Source organism: Salvelinus namaycush, chromosome 6 (assembly GCF_016432855.1).
Source record: "Salvelinus namaycush isolate Seneca chromosome 6, SaNama_1.0, whole genome shotgun sequence".
NCBI lineage: Eukaryota > Metazoa > Chordata > Actinopteri > Salmoniformes > Salmonidae > Salvelinus > Salvelinus namaycush.
Window position 1 is genome coordinate 19,681,064 of NC_052312.1, and position 18,751 is coordinate 19,699,814.

The window sequence follows — 18,751 nt, forward strand, 5'->3', positions numbered from 1 at the left end:
CAGACACCAACGCCACCCTACCAGACGAGCCAAACACATTTTTCCACGCTGCAAGAAAAATGACTGAGCTGCCGAGGAGAACCCATGAGAGCTAGGCAGACTACGTGCTTACGGTCTCCACGGAGGATGTATGTAAGTCATTCAAACATGTTAACCCTCGCAAGACTGCTGGCCCAGACGGCATCTTTAGACGCGCCCCCACAGCATGTGCAGACCAGCTAGATAGCTGTTGTGTTTTCTGACATTTTCAATCTCTCTGTAGCTCAGGCTGTTATCCCCACATGCTTCTAGATCACCCCCCTCATCCCTGTGCCCAAGAAAGGGAAAGTAACTGAACTAACTACCGACCCATAGCGCTCACTTCCGTCATCAGGAAGTGCTACGAGAGGCTAGTCAAAGTAGTGTTGCACTGTATACCGAAATGTAGGTACTTTTCCGATACAAAAAAACAAAGGTATGTTACTACAGATTTTGAATCTAGTCTGTATCAGCTCAGGCCCTTTATAGCGTGACGAGCAAAGTGCATGCTCCACTTATTCATTCATTGTTAGAGCTGTCTGGGCTGCATTACCTTCCCACTCATGCTGCACAAAATTTGACACACTTAAAAAATGCAACACGGCATGTAGACATGTTTAAACTGTTCATTACTGTTTGCAAAACAATTTCCATATAGACTAGAACACTTTTACACAACGCAAGACGAAGCAGGTAGCTTCCAGCTTTAATTGGAGGCTAACATTCCTTGCTAGCTTACAGCAGATTTCACTGCCCTAGTACTTTGTTTGTGATACCATAACACAAAATATGCTGATTTCAAAGCTGATGGTCACCTAAAACTTTATTAATTCACTTTGTCTCCCTCGCCACCAAAAACGAATTCACTTCATCGTCTTTCTTTGCCTCCCGTCTGGTTTCAACTAGATTCCATAGCCACAAAGTCAGATTCCACAGCCACATTCTTCCTGGCGAATAAAGTCATTAATTTCTTAAAGAGACAGTGCACACGTTTAGAAAATAAATGATTGCTTCTTCGATGCAAATGTTTTTAATCAGTAAAATAAAAAAAGTCCTAAATGGAAGAGATTGTTTGTCATCTGTAGCCGCATGAAATCAGCTTAAACAAGCTCAATAACTCAATAACTCTTATTGAATAATAAGAGTGGTATTTAGAATCATGATGGTATTGACTATTGTGATTCTAAACCTGGTATCGGTATCGAGGTCAAAATTCTTGTATCGTGACAACACTAAGTCAAAGACTACATCACATCCTACCTCCCAACAAACTCGACCCTCTGCAATTTGCCTATCGCCCGACACATCCAAGGATGACGCAATTGCCATTGCACTGCACAGTGCCCTCACCCACCTGGACAAGAGGAATGCACGTGAGGATGCTATTCATCGACTACAGCTCGGCCGATTATGGCCGATTACATTGCACCCCACGAGGATGCTGCGTGGCAGGCTGACTACCTGTTACGCGAGTGCAGCAAGGAGCCAAGGTAAGTTGCTAGCTAGCATTAAACTTATCTTATAAAAAACTATCAATCTTAACATAATCACTAGTTAACTACACATGGTTGATGATATTACTAGTTTATCTAGCTTGTCCTGCATTGCATATAATCAATGCGGTGTCTGTTAATTTCTCATCGAATCACAGCCTACTTTGCCAAACGGGTGATGATTTAACTTCTTTGGGGTAGGGGGCAGTATTTTCACGTCCGGAGGAAAAGCATGCCCAGAGTAAACGGCCTGCTACAAAGCCATAAAAGCTAGAATATGCATATTATTAGAAGATTTGGATAGAAAACACTCTGAAGTTTCTAAATCTTTTTGAATTATGTCTGTGAGTATAACAGAACTCATATGGCAGGACGAAACCTGAGAAAAAATTGAACCAGGAAGTGGGAAATCTGAGGTTGGTCGATTTTCAACTCAGCTCCTATTGAAGATACAGTGGGATATTGGTAATATTGTGTGGCTCTCTGCAAAATCAAAGGATGTTTTGGAACTTCTGAACGTAACGCGCCAATGTAAACTCAGATTTTTGGATATAAATATGAGCTTTACCGAACAAAACATACATGTATTGTGTAACATGAAGTCCTATGAGTGTCATCTGATGAAGATCATCAAAGGTTAGTGATTAATTTTATCTATATTTCTGCTTTTTGTGAATCCTCTCCTTCTCTTTGTGAATCCTCTCTTGTTATTCTGTGAATAGGCACTCACCTAACATAATCGTTTGGTTTGCTTTCGTCGTAAAGCCTTTTTGAAATCAGACACTGTGGCTGGATTTACAACAAGTGTATCTTTTAAAATGGTGTAAAATACATGTATGTTTGAGGAATTTTAATTATGGGATTTCTGTTGTTTTGAATTTGGCGCCCTGCAGTTTCACTGGCTGTTGAAGAGGTGGGACGCTACCGTCTCACGTACCCTAGAGAGGTTTTTAACAAGCGCATTCGCGAAAAAAGCACGGTCGTTGCACCAATGTGTACCTAACCATAAACATCAATGCCTTTCTAAAAATCAATACACAAGTATATATTTTTCAACCAGCATATTTAGTTAATATTGTTTATCAGCAGTTTTAAGGGTAGCAACGTGTTTCTTTATCACATTTGGTCATCAAAATCACTTACTAGTGTTTCAGTTCATCTTTAATAGCTGGGCATCGGCACACACTTCTGCAAATAAACACCTGTTTCCAATAAACGGGGGGTCTAAATGAATTGTTTGAGTGAACTTCAGTGACTACTGTAAAGATTGCGCAAAAGAAGATAAAGAAGAGCAACATCATTCCCAAGGATGAGACAGCAGTGTGGTTTGACATGGTCGGCTCAACTACAGTGGATATAAGAGGTGCAACGAGTGAGAGAGAATTGGTTCTGTATCGGGGGTGTATGATAGGCGGCCTTTGCAAGTTCTGCGATGGATTTGTTATTATAATGTTTATACTGGTCACAAACAGTGTTGTAGTCTTTTCAAAATTTTATTGAGCAAAAGCTGAGAGCGTTATATTGAATTAATTTACAGTTTTGAAGTCATATCCCCCGTACTTGACTTCTCCTAATTAAGTCTATATAACACACTGTCGTTGTTAGAATCTTAATGTCATTCCCCCTCCCGTCCCTCATTCACCGCCAGTCATTTACCGCCAGTCAGCCTGCCCAGCTGATGATGGCCCATTGAAACTACACCTAAACTATATCGAAACAAATTTCACACATATAACAGAGTTAGCCTAAAGACAAGATTATATTGACAATAGTCTGATGGGTGACAATATTATAAATTTTTAAATTGTATATGAAGAATCTGATGAACAGCGCAGCTTGGAATTGACACAGAGGCAGGGAAACAGAGGTGACTTATCATTGCCAAAAAACTCTTAAAAATTACCCCTTGAGCTCTATTTCAAAATATAACTTTATGGCAGAAATACCGCGATTCCATGCACTCCCCACGTGCACTCGCAACACTTAAAGAACAGTTGTATATTTAAAGGGAATAATAGATTTTGGCAATGAAGCTCTTCATCTACTTCCCCAGAGTCAGATGAACTTGTGGATACCATCTTTGCGTCCGGTATGAAGGAAGTTAGAGGTATGCACATGCCAATGCTAACTAGCGTTAGCACAATGACTGTTCCCATTGACTTCCAGTCATTGCCCTGACACTAGTTAGCAATTGCGCTAACGCTAGTTAGCAACTTCTTTCAAGCTGCATGCAGAAACACAAAAATGGTATCCATGAGTCCATCTGACTCCAGGGAAGTAGATAAAAGGCTTCAATGCAAAAATCCCGAAGTATTCTTTTAAACTTGAAATATACCATTCTGTTCTTTTGAAATGCATTTTCTTAATTTCATAATGTTCCTTAAGACCTGCCCTTAATGAATTATCTTAGTGATGGTGTTCATTTCATGGATTTTAACACTTGCATTTTGGTGTTTTAGTTGTTTTTCGTTTGTACATTGGCTATACCCTACAGTTACATAAACTAATGAAAATACTATTGTGTTTGTTGAAATACATTTTGTTTCGTATTCAAATCAAATAATTTTTTATTTGTCACATGCGCCGAATATAACAGGTGTAGTAGACCTTACAGTGAAATGCTTACTTACAAGCCCTTAACCAACAATGCAGTTTTAAGAAAAATACCTTAAAAAAATAAGAAATAAAAGTAACCAAATAATTAAAGAGCAACCAAATAATTAAAGAGCAGCAGTAAAATAACAATAGCGAGGCTATATACAGGGGGTACCGGTACAGAGTCAATGTGCGGGGGCACCGGTTAGTCGAGGTAATTGAGGTAATATGTACATGTAGGTAGAGTTATTGATGTACTGGGCCTTACGCACTACCCTCTGTAGTGCTTTGCGGTCAGAGGCTGAGCAGTTGCCATACCAGGCAGTGATGCAACCTGTCAGGATGCTCTCGATGGTGCAGCTGTAAAACCTTTTGAGGATCTGAGGACCCATGACAAATCTTTTCAGTCTCCTGAGGGGGAATAGGTTTTGTCGTGCCCTCTTCACGACTGGCTTGGTGTGCTTGGACCATGTTAGTTTGTTGGTGATGTGGACGCCAAGGAACTTGAAGCTCTTAACCTGCTCCACTACAGCCCCGTCTGTCACGCCCTGGCCTTAGTATTCTTTGTTTTCTTTATGTTTTTTAGTTAGGTCAGGGTGTGACATGGGGAATGTATGTGTTTGTAGTGTCTATGGGTGTTGTATGTGTATGGGGCAGAGTAGAGTAATGTTGTCTAGTTATGTCTATGGCTGCCTAGATTGGTTCTCAATCAGAGACAGCTGTCATTCATTGTCTCTGATTGGGAGCCATATTTAAGGCAGCCATAGGCAGTAGGCTTTTGTGGGGTGTTGTCTATGTCTATGTTCTATGTTGCAGTTGTGCACTTAGTTCTGCACTTAGTTCTGTTTAGCTTCACGATCGTTTGTGTTGTTCATTTTGTAAGTGGTTGTTTTTTCCTTCATTAAAGAAGATGTATTTTTCACGCGCTGCGCCTTGGTCCTCTCTCTCACGAAGACGATCGTGACAGAACACCCCACCTTCCATGGATCAAGCAGCGTGTGAGGAACCAGCAACAGGGGGGAAAAAAACAGGACTCGTGGACATGGGAGGATGTTTTGGACGGAAAGGGTTGCTACACATGGGAGGAGATCCTGGCTGGAAGAGATCGCCTCCCATGGGAACAGCTGGAGGCGATTAGGAGAGCAGAGGCAACCGGAGAGAGGAACCGGAGTTATGAGGGTACACGACTAGCAAGGAAGCCTGTAAGTAAACCCCAAAAATTTCTTGGGGGGGGGCTAGAAGGGAGAGTGGCGAAGTCAGGTAGGAGACCTGCGCCTACTCCCTGTACTTACCGTGGAGAGCGAGAGTACGGGCAGACACCGTGTTACGCAGTAGAGCGCAGGGTGTCTCCTGTACGTGTGCATAGCCCGGTGCGGTACATACCAGCTCCTCGTATCGGCCGGGCTAGATTGAGCGTTGAGCCGGATGTCATGAAGCCGGCCCAACGCATCTGGCCACCAGTGCGTCTCCTCGGGCCGGCTTACATGGCACCAGCCTTACGCATGGTGTCCCCGGTTCGCCTACATAGCCCGGTGCGGGTTATTCCACCTCCCCGCACTGGTCGGGCGATGGGGAGTATACAACCAGGTAAGGTTGGGCAGGCTCAGTGCTCAAGGGAGCCAGTACGCCTGCACGGTCCGGTATTTCCGGCGCCACCTCCCCGCTCCAGCCCAGTACCACCAGTGCCTACACCACGCACCAGGCTTCCAGTGCGTCTCCAGAGCCCTGTTCCTCCTCCACGCACTCTCCCTGTGGTGCGTGTATCCAGTCCAGTGCCTCCAGTTCCGGCACCACGCATCAAGCCTCCTGTGCGTCTCCAGAGCCCTGTACGCACTGTTCCTTCTCCCCGTACTCGCCCTGATGTGCGTGCCCTCAGCCCGGTACCACCAGTGCCGGTACCACGCACCAGGCCTATAGTACGCTTTGAGAGTCCAGTGTGCCCTGTTGTTGTTCCCCGCACTAGCCTGAAGGTGCGTGTCTTTAGCCCGGTACCTCCAGTTCCGGTACCACGCACCAGGCCTACAGTGCGTCTCAGCCGGCCAGAGTCTGCCGTCTGCCCAGCGGCGCCTGAACTGCCCGTCTGCCCAACGGCGCCTGAACTGCCCGTCTGCCCAACGGCGCCTGAACTGCCCGTCTGCCCAACGGCGCCTGAACTGCCCGTCTGCCCAACGCCGTCTGAACTGTCCGTCTGCCAAGCGCTGCATGAACTGCCCGTCTGTACTGAGCCTTCAAAGCCGCCCGTCTGCCATGAGCCTTCAGAGCCGTCCGCCAGACAGGAGCCGCTAGAGCCTTCCGCCAGACAGGAGCCGCTAGAGCCTTCCGCCAGACAGGAGCCGCCAGAGCCTTCCGCCAGACAGGAGCCGCCAGAGCCTTCCGCCAGACAGGATCAGCCAGAGCCTTCCGCCAGACAGGATCAGCCAGAGCCTTCCGCCAGACAGGATCAGCCAGAGCCTTCCGCCAGACAGGATCAGCCAGAGCCTTCCGCCAGACAGGATCAGCCAGAGCCTTCCGCCAGCCATGACCAGCCAGAGCCGTCAGCGAGCCATGACCAGCCAGAGCCGTCAGCGAGCCATGACCAGCCAGAGCCGTCAGCGAGCCATGACCAGCCAGAGCCGTCAGCGAGCCATGACCAGCCAGAGCCGTAAGACATAACAAATTATTTGAAAAAGTTAATGTGGTAGTTGTTACCCATGTCTAAAACTCCCAATACTGTACGTTACTATATTGACGTGATGAGGCCAAATGTAAAGCAAGTGCCGTGCTAAGAAGGTTCAAATCTGTAGAACAGACCTTTTTGTAAAACCTGCTAAATGTGTATGTTTATATTTATGCTGTTGTCTGTGCCCAATGATGTTTGTACCCTGTTTTGTGCTGCTACCATGTTGTGCTGCTGACGTGTTGTTAACATGTTGTTGTTGTTGTGTTGCTTCCATGCTGTGTGGTCATGTGTTGCTGCCATACTATGTTGTTGTCTTAGGTCTCTCTTTATGTAGTGTTGTGTTGTCTCTCTTGTTGTGATGTGCGTTTTGTCCTATAATTCTATTTAATTTTAGTTGTATTTTTAATTCCCGCCACCGTCCCCGCATGAGGCCTTTTGCCTTTGGTAGGCCGTCATTGTAAATAAGAATTTGTTCTTAACTTACTTGCCTAGTTAAATAAATATGAAACAAAATAAATAAATAAATAAAATCTGCTCTTTGCGATGGGTATTCCTCAACCTATCAGAGTAAGATTGATGTGACATTGTATTGCCAAGAAGTATGGGAAAGTCCTGAGGGTGTTTCACATTCATCGGACATCTTTTGACTGAAATATAAGGTAAAACTTTTTCATTTTCAGAGACATGAAAAAAACAGCAGGTTACAAAGTAGAGCTTCATATCTACGTTTTGATGTATGGGTTGTCAGGAATGTCAAAATTCACATTTTGACACACCCATTTCTAGTGCTAGCTTGCTAGATGTGTGGGAGTGCCTGATGCCTGTTCACTGAGGCAACAAGCCAGGCAAGAGGCTGCTTTGGCTGTATTGTGCCAGCAGCACATTTTATGACTGATGGTTTTATTCTTTCAAGTAAAAACTACCAGAATTCAGTGGCTACAGGACTTAAATATTTTGTCTTGCCCATTCACCCTCTCTGGGCTTAAAAGTCTTTATTTAACCTATCTCCTCCCCTTCATCTACACTGATTGAAGAGGATTTAACAGGTGACATTAATTAGGGATACTAGCTTTCAGCTGGTCAGGCTATGCCATGGAAAGAGTAGCTATGCCTAATGTTTTGTACACTCTTGCACATCCATGCTTTAGATTAACAGTCTAACGTGCTAGCCGATTGGGCCGCAAACTAAATTGCTGGGACCCTGACCCTTGACGTCTGTGATCTCATTCTACAATAAATTTCATTTTACATCGGGATATTCTACACCATATTCAGGATGTCGTCATAGTATGACAAAATATAGAGGGGTAAAGGCTAGATTGGAACACCCGTATACAATGAGGTTTATCTCACAGTCAGAAGTATAAGGAAAAAAATGCATCCTCCCTGTCGGGGAACACCTGTATACAATGAGGCTAATCTCACAGCCAGAAGTATAAGGGAAAAAATCTTATCCTCCCCGTCGGGGAATTGAACCCCGGTCTCCCGCGTGACAGGCGGGGATACTGACCACTATACTAACGAGGACTGATTATGATCTGAAGTTTTACTTTTTTTAAATAATATATTACCCGAGGTGTTCTCTTTTCCTGGAGCCAATTTTGATTTTGGACATGAGTTACAGTTACTGTCTAGTGACAATCTCACTTTAAAAAAATGATATTCTGTTAACTCATTCCCAGAGCATACGTTTGGGTATGAGTATGCTTTGTGGCTTTGCGGCCAAAGCATACGTTTGAGAAGAAAAAAAAATCTTAAAAAACTCCACCTCAAACTTGTATCTCAAACAGACCGTTAAAAAAATGCAAGCTATTTCCTCATAGAGTATGATGTCATACTCCTGAGGAGGATTAGCTGGCCAAGCAGCGGTCTACTTGCATGAATATTTTTTAAGACCGGTATATGCCTACACCATTCCAATACAGAAAAGCTATTTTTAACATAATTATAATTTTTTTGAAGGAAAGCTATTTCACTAATATTGTATTTAATTAAGTCATATTTCATAGAAATCTGGAAACACTGGACAGTTACTTCAACAACACAACAATATCCTGTTCCACTTGTTGTCCCTATTCAATTTATGATGCCCCGCCCACGCTTGACCCAGTTCCTGATCAAGCATGATTGATTTCCGCCTACCGGCACATTCACAAACAAGCTAAACATGGTTAGATATGAATTAAATGTAAAAACGATTAAATAACTTGCACAGAATTGAAAAGATATGTTAATTCTGTTTTAGATAGTCAGCATATTAGAATGTATCGAATGGTAGTTGTTATCCATATGCCTTTTCAATCAAAGATCAATACTTCAAATGACAATGTTGTTAGACACAGAATATCAATGACAGAAATGTTTTTTGCAGATAACATTATATATATATAATGATGTAAATATTTACAACCTGTTGTGCCACAAAGTAACACTGCCAGTCATTATCTAAGAGAACACTAACAAATGTTGCTACAGAATGCTTATACTACGTGAAAACAAACGTTTACATTTTTTCAATAATTTCCCGCAACATAGAATGAACATACATTTCAAATTCTGTGCATGTTATTTAATATTTTTGACAAATGTAATTCATATTTAACATTTGGCTTGTTTATGAGTGGGCCGGAAGGAGGAATGCCAATCCCAAAAAATGGATGCGCCCTTGTTGCCAGGCATCATAAAGTGAATAAACTAAAATGATATTACATGCTCCCCTCTCGTCTAAACCCTTCAATCATCTTGGATCGTTACACCTTGTAGCCATGTAGACTACGGACTAGGTTTTTACCAATAATTTATATACACACACAAGATGACAGAAATGGGGCGCTGTTTTGAAGCCGCCGCACCATCTTGGCACTCCCCCACCATAATAAAACATATTTTTAGAAGCGATGGAAACGCATGTATTAAAGTCTCGATTTGTTTTTGTCACGTTCATTCTATTACAGACACTTTAATGCATACTTTTAAATTATATTATGTGAGCAAAATGTTTTCATTCAAAGATATATAAAAACATTTTCCTTAAAGGTATATAATTGTTTGAAAGTTCTAATGTTACTGTCCCCACTACACCAAAAATAAATACCAATATGGCCGACCGGTGGCTTCAAAGCCTCTCATTGACCAATACTTAGTATCAGCGATCCAGGGTTTATATACATCATTGTTCTTTTACAGAATATAAACCTTCCTCCCTTTCTCTACAACACCGTGTCTCTGTGGCGCAATCGGCTAGCGCGTTAGACTGTTAATCTAAAGGTTGGTGGTTCGAGCCCACCCAGGGACGAGAATTTTCCTTTTAGCAAATGCTAAAGCATTAGTGACTCATATCATTTTAGCATTAGGGATTCATAACTGTTGTTTTGAAGTCAAGAAATGATGCTCATATTTTTTTCTATATTTAATTAAGTGGTACCTAGTTAGTGTGTTAGTAAACCATAATACCATGTTTTTCCCATGTTAAACTCACACTGCACTGCACAGATGTACAATGTAAGAGACAGGCAAGAGGGGCACAACACAACGACAAACAAAAGACAACATTCAAGAAAGACAGAGGAAAGTTGCATTTACTGGGGGAGGGGAGGATTGCCAACAATCTCCATGTGCAACAGGCTACAGCCCTCCGATACTCAGTACAACCAATATATGTATATATGTAACTTTTGCAATATATGTACAATGAATCCTACAACAGTAAGAGAACATTCCGACAATCTCAGGAGAGGTTCATTCTGATTTGAGTTTGAATTTCTGAGGATCATTTCCTGACTTTAAAACAACTCTTATATGAATCCACTGCTAAAAGGACCGTCCCTGGGTGGGCTCGAACCACCAACCTTTAGATTAACAGTCTAACGCGCTAGCCGATTGCGCCACAGAGACAAGGTTGTTAACATTGCACGAGCTAAATCATTTTGTTTCTGAGGTAGCACATGAGCGTCACGAGTAGGGGGTTTCAGTTTTAAAATGGAGGTGCTGAAAATAGTATACACCGCCCGGCTAGCTCAGTCGGTAGAGCATGAGACTCTTAATCTCAGGGTCGTGGGTTCGAGCCCCACGTTGGGCGCTATCTTTTGAATAGGAACTGACTTCACAACAACCCTGGCAGTAATCTGAAAAGTTTAAAATGTTCACACTTTAATAAACTGAAAATATACTATTTATACATTTGGTAATACTGTTACATATAATATCATATTTAAATATAATTTACATTTTATTAGTAGTGTTTCTCTTTCTCTTTGGACTTCAAAACGTCCAAAATAATTTTCATGAAACCAACAAAACTATTTTAATTTGATGTTTTATTCAAATTTAAATAAATCAAATCAAATACTGAACACTGAGATGAGTGCTACAATCAGGAATGGTTTGGTGAGGGTTAGTAGGGGCAGAGATACCTTTGAGGAGATGGGAAACTCCATTGGAATAATATTAAGGTCCATTATGTACGTTGCCCACACGTCGTCAATGGGCCGTGCCGTGCATTCTGGGTGATTTTGGGACAAGGAGCGCTCTCCTTCAAGGAGTGAATGGGAGTAAATTGGGCGCTAGCACAAAAACACCAAATTAGCATGAATTTCGTCAACAAGAAGTACAACATTACAAATATTTTCCTAGATGTGAGATAATGAACTTTGTAATATCGTATAGCTTTGATATCGTAACATTACGTACTTTGGAGGAAAATTGGCCGGTTTATCGACTCATACCCTTTGAGAAGGGATTGCGTGACGATATTCTTAGCAATTGCGTGACGCAGCATTACAACGTGAACCTGATTGGTCAACAGTCTGACGGGTTACAAGTTTTGCCTCTCATTTCCAGTGGTATTGCTATCTCCTCCTTTCTTTAATATCTCTGGTAGGGGGTTGCATGTTTACAAAAGGAGGGGCTATACCATATACACACAGCCTGGCTAGCTCAGTCGGTAGAGCATGAGACTCTTAATCTCAGGGTCGTGGGTTCGAGCCCCACGTTGGGCGCTGCCTTTTGAATATTAGGTGTTTTTATATTCAATTTTATTTGTCAAGCTGCTTGAATAAAGGCGAAGTAGACTTCACTGTGAAATGCTTACATACGAGCTACAACACCGTGTCTCTGTGGCGCAATCGGCTAGCGCGTTAGACTGTTAATCTAAAGGTTGGTGGTCCAACAATGCACAGTAAAAAAAATTTAAGGAAATAGCAACACAATAAAATAACAATAACAAGGCTATATACAAGGAGCACCGATACCAAGTCAGTGTGCTGAGGTACGAGGTAGTTCAGGTAATATGTACATGTAGGTAGGAGTAAAAGTGACTAGGCACTCAGGTTTGATGATAAACAGATAATAAACAGAGTAGCAACAGCGTGTGTGAAAAAGTGTGAAAGTGTCTATGTGTGAGTGTGTGTGTAGGTTTTGTGTGTGTGTGAGCGTATGTAGTATACGTTTGAGTGTGTGGGTAGAGACCAATGAGTGTGCATAGAGTCAGTGCAAAATATTTTTATATAAAGAATATATTAATACAAAACCTTCCCAGCAGTAATCTGATAACCTTGTAGCAATGGAACTTAATTCCCATTACATTGTTATAATACTACACAGTATGAGTCATAATACCCATAAAACAAAGTGATCAAATGGTTCCAATCGTTTTTCCACCATTAAATTTTATCCTTTGTGTATTTTAGAAATACTTCAAATAAGGGCTGTGTTTTATGTAGGCTTAAGGCATCAGCATGCTTCAGTTCGACTGGCGGCTAGCCAGCTAGTTCTTTGTTTCTAGCCATTTTGAGCCTGTAATCGAACCCACAAATGCTGATGCTCCAGATACTCAACTAGTCTAAAGAATGCCAGTTTTATTGCTTCTTTAACCAGAACAACAGTTTTCAGCTGTGCTAACATCATTGCAAAAGGGTTTTCTAATGATCAATTAGAACTCGCATTAGCTAACACAACGTGCCATTGGAACACAGGAGTGATGGTTGCTGATAATGGACCTCTGTACGCCTATGTAAACAATCTGCCGTTTCCAGCTACAATAGTCATTTACAACATGTCTACACTGTATTTCTGATCAATTTGATGTTATTTTAATGGACTTTTTTGTTGTTGCTTTTCTTTCAAAAACAAGGACATTTCTAAATGACCCCAAACTTTTGAACGGTAGTGCAAATATATTAAAAAATATATCCAAAATGTGACCAGAGGACAATATTCTGAAAGTTTTTCAAAACCCACACAAAGTAGGCTATTTGATTGACAACGATTCAAACAACTATTCAGAGTCTATTTTAAAATATGGACTGACTCCAATTCTGGTCGAGTGTTTGTCAATTCAATTTAGTCATTGTCTTTTGTTTGGAGCGCTCCTGTCAATGTTGAGTAAGGACGCGCACCTGATTACGCTTAGAAGTAGGCCCATAGGCTACTTGGACTGCGTGCAAATGTAGGCATATAAATGTGCCCATTTGGGGATCTGATAGTATTTCTGATTGGCTTAACGCACCACCACTGTGGACCAGCTGTAGACCTTCTCAAAGTAATGTTTTCTTCAACTTAAAAGAGCAAGCAAACAAAGTCTGTTTTTATATCCATTGAGAATGACAATAGTTCCTCAATGTATTTGAAAAATCTTTCCAGCTTTCTCCCTTTCGATAGCCACTCAGCATGTAAGGGGAAAATGCCATGCTCTGATCCAGTGGAAACGTCATAAAATAAGCCTACCTGATTACTTCTTACCAATACTTGACTTGTACTGAAATAAGTTCCGGTTCTCAATTTGGGTGCTGGTACTGTTTATATTTAGGTGCAGGAGCACCACAATACTTTCGAGCTAATATTCTATAAGAGGAACAGGAGCTCAAGCAGTAGAACATTTGAGGTGTTGGTACTCAGCTCCGGTGAGCTCCTGCCAAAGTCAAGCACTGCTTCTTATCCCTTGCACAAATACAGTGGTTATTCCTGTAAAAGTTGCTCATACTGCAGCACACCACGTTAAGGGTCAGCCATTGTTGCCATTAATGCTAGTTAGTGCTAGTTTGACCACCAGAGGGCATCTTTGAGAAGCATTTGACTTTTTGTAATATTGGTTGTACTAGAGAATGTAAAATATTTTTTTGTAAGAACATAGTATATGGGATTGATTTTAAATTTAGCTTAATTAATTTGATTAATATTATATTCCAAGAAAAATGAAACCCTCAGGGTTATGGCGCTGTACAATGTGACCATTTCCACACCCTAATTGTAGGCTAACCAATACCCAAATGGAGATTTAGTGAAAATAAAAATCTCATTGATTTATTAAGACCAGTCCCATGCTTGTCTCAGAGCAGCGTGAAACGGTGCTGAAATAGTTGACCACACCCAGGTAGTCTATTGCTTCAAATCCTATTAGAACAATAGGATGACGGCGGGCTAGACACTATATATTTAACATGTTTAACATATAATACATTTCAGTGACAATAAGAGAATCATTTTGATCTGATTACGCTCATAAAATCTCATGTCTATTCAATTATTATTTTTGTCTATTTCTCTGTGCGTTGATTGGTGGGGAAAAACAGGTCTACATAGCTTACTGTAGGCTACACTACCTTTTAACGTCAATATTTGTTCAGAGCAATTTGCGTGATAGCAAGATACAATGTCGCTCTCAAAAAGTATCAAGAAGAAAGGTGGATAATGAAAATCGAAGTTTCAGAGAAGAATGTACAGAGAGATATGCATTCGTCTCTCCCCAATGCCAAGCCAGTGTGTCTTATTTGTAATGAAAATATCGCTGTTTGCAAATAATTCAATCTCTGACGTAATTATGAATCTAAGCATAGAACTTTCAGTGGCCTTCCCACCCCATATAGAGGCCCGAAGCAAAACATTGAATTGTTAACTGCAAGCTGCACACTGCACACACAGCTTTTTTTGCGGTCATTTTCTGTAACTTAAACGGGTTACATTTGCAGTTACAAGGAAGAGGGAAACAGTCGTGGACATTGGAGAAATTTGAGGCCTTTACTAGGAAGCTTGAGTTGTTCGATTTGGTCTTGTCATCTGGAAGGCTACTGCACTTCAGCACACTGAAGAAGCATCAGACAGAAGGACCAGGCTGCAGCATTGTCACAGAGGTCATGGATGATTTCATCAAGCAGCTGAGGGACAACTTATCCACCAGATTTGATGACTACAGCATGCCCAAGGATATTAACTGAACTGATTGAATTCCAGACATCGAGCCAAATCAGGGAAGCGCTCAGGAGTGACGAGTCCCTGTGTGCGTTGTGGGTGGCATGTTCAGAGGAATACAGCACAATAAAGAAACTTGCATTTTATAAGCTAACAATGTTTGGATCGACTTACACTTGCGAGTCCTCATTTTCCTCTATGAACGCAATACAGACTCACGACAGGAACCGACTTTCACATAAGTCAATCGTGGACTGCCTGCACATCAAAATCACAACCATCAAACCCAACACCAACAAGATTGTGTCCGAGGGGAAATGCAACTTTTCTCATGGAATAAGTAACTTAGTGGCCTATATGACTGTATTTAGTAAATACTAATATTACTGTGGGAGTTTATCCAGAGATATTTACGTCTCAAGCTGACAGTATGTTCTGTTAGTTCTGTCGTTACAAGAGCAGGCTATCCCGACACAGACAGACTTTTTTTCTTTAAATTATTGTTTTATGTAGGATGCTACATTTTTGACCAGTTGCAATTGTAAGTAGGCCTAATTAAAAAAAATATATACTACTTCTATTAGGCTGTTAAACAACTTCTTGTCAATAGGGGGGCGCTGTTTTCACTTTGGAAAAAATCGTGCCCAAATTAAACGGCCTCGTCCTCTGTTCTAGATCATACAATATGCATATTATTATTACTATTGGATAGAAAACACTCAGAAGTTTATAAAACTGTTTGAATTATATCTGTGAGTAAAACAGAACTCAAACTTCCTGCAAACAGAACTGCAAACTTCCATACAGGAAGTGAAAAATCTGAAAACGAGGCTCTGTTTCAGGGCCTGCCTATTCAACTGGCTTTTATTTATCGATATGTATGCACTTCATACGCCTTCCACTAGATGTCAACAGGCAGTGGAAGGTGGAATGGGGTGTCTAGCTTGATCTGAGGCCGAATAAGAGCTTTTGGAGTGACAGGTCCGGTATTTTCTTTGTCTTCGACGGCGCGCGGGGGAGCTCGACATTGTCTTCTGAAAAGCGTTCGGTATATACGGCGAATATCTCCGGCTCTGATTTTATTTGACATATGATAAAAACATCATAAAGTAGGTTTTTTCAACCGAGTTTTATCAGTTTATTCAACGTTTATTGGGACTTTTGGAGTTTTCCGTTCTTTGCGCCAAGAGAGGATGGGAATGTTAGCAACCTTGGCTAGCATTGTGGCGCGAATTCGACAGAAGAAATGGACATTCTAAAACCCAACAACGATTTATTCTGGAAATAGGACTCCTTGTACAACATTCTGATGGAAGCTCAGCAAAAGTAAGAAAACATTTATGATGTTATTTCGTATTTCTGTGTAATATGTTGATGCCTATTCTCCGCCGTGTTGGTGAGCGCTGTCTCACAATAACCCAAGCTGTATGTTGTGGTAAAGTTCTTTTAAAAAATCTAACACAGCGGTTGCATTAAGAACCAGTGTATCTTTCATTTGCCATACAACAAGTATTTTTATGTAAAGTTTATGATGAGATCTTTGGTCAGATTAGGTGAGTGTCCAAAATATCTCCGGACATTCTGGGGAAATGTTGCTACGTATTCACAATGTATAACCACGATTTGCAGCTCTAAATATGCACTTTTTCGAACAAAACATAAATGTATTGTATAACATGATGTTATAAGACTGTCATCTGATGAAGTTGTCCAAAGGTTAGTGATTAATTTTATATCTATTGCTGGTTTTTGCGAAAGCTACCTTTGCGGTGAATAAATGTCGTTGTGTGTTTGGCTATTGTGGTAAGCTAATATAATTCTATATTGTGTTTTCGCTGTAAAACACTTAAAAAATCGGAAATATTGGCTGGATTCACAAGATGTTTATCTTTCATTTGCTGTACACCATGTATTTTTCATAAATGTTTTATGATGAGTATTTATGTATTTCACGTTGCTCTCTGTAATTATTCTGGCTGCTTTGGTGCTATTTTTGATGATGGCTGCAATGTAAAACTATGATTTATACCTCAAATATGCACATTTTCGAACAAAACATAAATGTATTGTATAACATGTTATAAGACTGTCATCTGATGAAGTTGTTCAAGGTTAGTGATGAATTTTATCTCTATTTTGTCGGTTTTGTGAAAGCTACCTATGCGGTGGAAACATGGTGAAAATATGCGGTTGTGTGTTTGGCTATTGTGGTTAGCTAATAGAAATACATATTGTGTTTTCGCTGTAAAACATTTTAAAAATCGGAAATGATGGCTGGATTCACAAGATGTTTATCTTTCATTTGCTGTATTGGACTTGTGATTTCATGAAAATTATACTATATGATATCCCTGTCCCGTTAGGCTAGGCTATGCTAGTCAGCTTTTTTGATGAGGAGGATCCCGGATCCGGGAGGGTGATGAAGTAGAGGTTGGCTGTTAAGCCTCATAGCCTACCTTAGCCAGTTAAGTTATTTTATATAGGTCTAGGCTCCGAAGAAATAGACTCCAATTAAGCCCTCTTGTTGTTTGTAAAGTCAAATTAAAATGAAGATTATTGTTGAAATGAATTGCCTGACAGGTGTAGGTTTTCTCCATCTGTTGGTGTGCAACACTTGCATTTTCAAATCTGAGAGTTAATAAAACCGATTATATTGTCCAGAGAGACTTACATGGTTATCAAAATGTCACGATAGGGTAAGCCTACGCAAAACACAGCCCTTATTTGAAGTGTTTCTAAAATCCACAATGGAAAAAATTAATGGTTGAAAAACCTTTGGAGCCATTTCCGTGTTTGACCGCTAGGTTTTATGGGTATTATGAGGTGTCCACTGTGGGGCTCAATTACAATTACTATAACATTTATAATATTTGATTAGTTTCAAGTTAGTATCCTTTAACTTCAAAACGTCTAAAATAATGGAGTACAATTAAACCAACTAAAATAAGAAAATTAATTTAATGTTTTGTTTAAAATTAAATAAATAAAATACTGAACACTTGTGAGTGCTACAATCAGGAGGGGTTTGGGGAGGGGTAGTAGGTCGAAGGTATACAAAGGGAGGGGCTAGCCACATACACACAGCCCGGCTAGCTCAGTCGGTAGAGCATGAGACTCTTAATCTCAGGGTCGTGGGTTCGAGCCCCACGTTGGGCGCTTCCTTTTGAATAGGAAGTGATTTCACAACCTCCCTGGCAGAAATCGGAAAAACTTAAGCAATGGAATTTAATCCCTATTATATTTTTCAGTATATAATAAATCTTTAATAAGGTGAATTTCTCAAAGTAAAATTTATAACACTATTAAAAATACTAACACAAATATTTTTGTAGTATTTAGGTTTTATTAGTGGTATTTCTCCAACTTCAAAAACTACTAAAAGAATTGAATAAAATTAAACCAACTATAAAAATTAAATATTAAAATGTATAAAAAAAATAATAATGTGAACACAGATGAGTAGTACAATCTTGTCTTTACGTCTATGAGCATAGTAAGGTTAGAGGTGCAAAAACAATGTGCGCCCAACGTGGGGCTCGAACCCACGACCCTGAGATTAAGAGTCTCATGCTCTACCGACTGAGCTAGCCGGGCAACTGACGGGAAAAAGGAAGGAGCCCACTAAGAACATAACATAAACACTCCCCCTCAACTCTTTGCAATGGTGGATGTATTGTGTGTTTTTCTTGAGACTAGGGCTTGGGTTGACCTGGAATGTGCTTGTGCCCTGACACGAGTGAGTGAGTGAGCGTCTATCTGGGGAAATGAGAGCAGAGGGAGAGCAGCTTGTTCTAATACAATC

General features: G+C 40.8%; 7 non-coding genes across 7 annotated transcripts; 4 read left to right on the forward strand and 3 right to left on the reverse strand.

Annotated features, from left to right (window-relative positions):
- Window positions 1-8,220: 8,220 nt before the first annotated feature.
- Window positions 8,221-8,292, reverse strand: trnad-guc. The gene has a single exon. It is a non-coding gene; the product is annotated as a tRNA-Asp (tRNA).
- A 1,694-nt stretch (window positions 8,293-9,986) lies between these two features.
- On the forward strand, window positions 9,987-10,060 carry trnan-guu. The gene has a single exon. It is a non-coding gene; the product is annotated as a tRNA-Asn (tRNA).
- Window positions 10,061-10,585: 525 nt separating this feature from the next.
- Window positions 10,586-10,659, reverse strand: trnan-guu. The gene has a single exon. It is a non-coding gene; the product is annotated as a tRNA-Asn (tRNA).
- Window positions 10,660-10,770: 111 nt separating this feature from the next.
- Window positions 10,771-10,843, forward strand: trnak-cuu. The gene has a single exon. It is a non-coding gene; the product is annotated as a tRNA-Lys (tRNA).
- An 846-nt stretch (window positions 10,844-11,689) lies between these two features.
- Window positions 11,690-11,762, forward strand: trnak-cuu. Its single transcript has one exon. It is a non-coding gene; the product is annotated as a tRNA-Lys (tRNA).
- A 6,270-nt stretch (window positions 11,763-18,032) lies between these two features.
- trnak-cuu lies at window positions 18,033-18,105 on the forward strand. Its single transcript has one exon. It is a non-coding gene; the product is annotated as a tRNA-Lys (tRNA).
- A 365-nt stretch (window positions 18,106-18,470) lies between these two features.
- trnak-cuu lies at window positions 18,471-18,543 on the reverse strand. The gene has a single exon. It is a non-coding gene; the product is annotated as a tRNA-Lys (tRNA).
- Window positions 18,544-18,751: the final 208 nt, after the last annotated feature.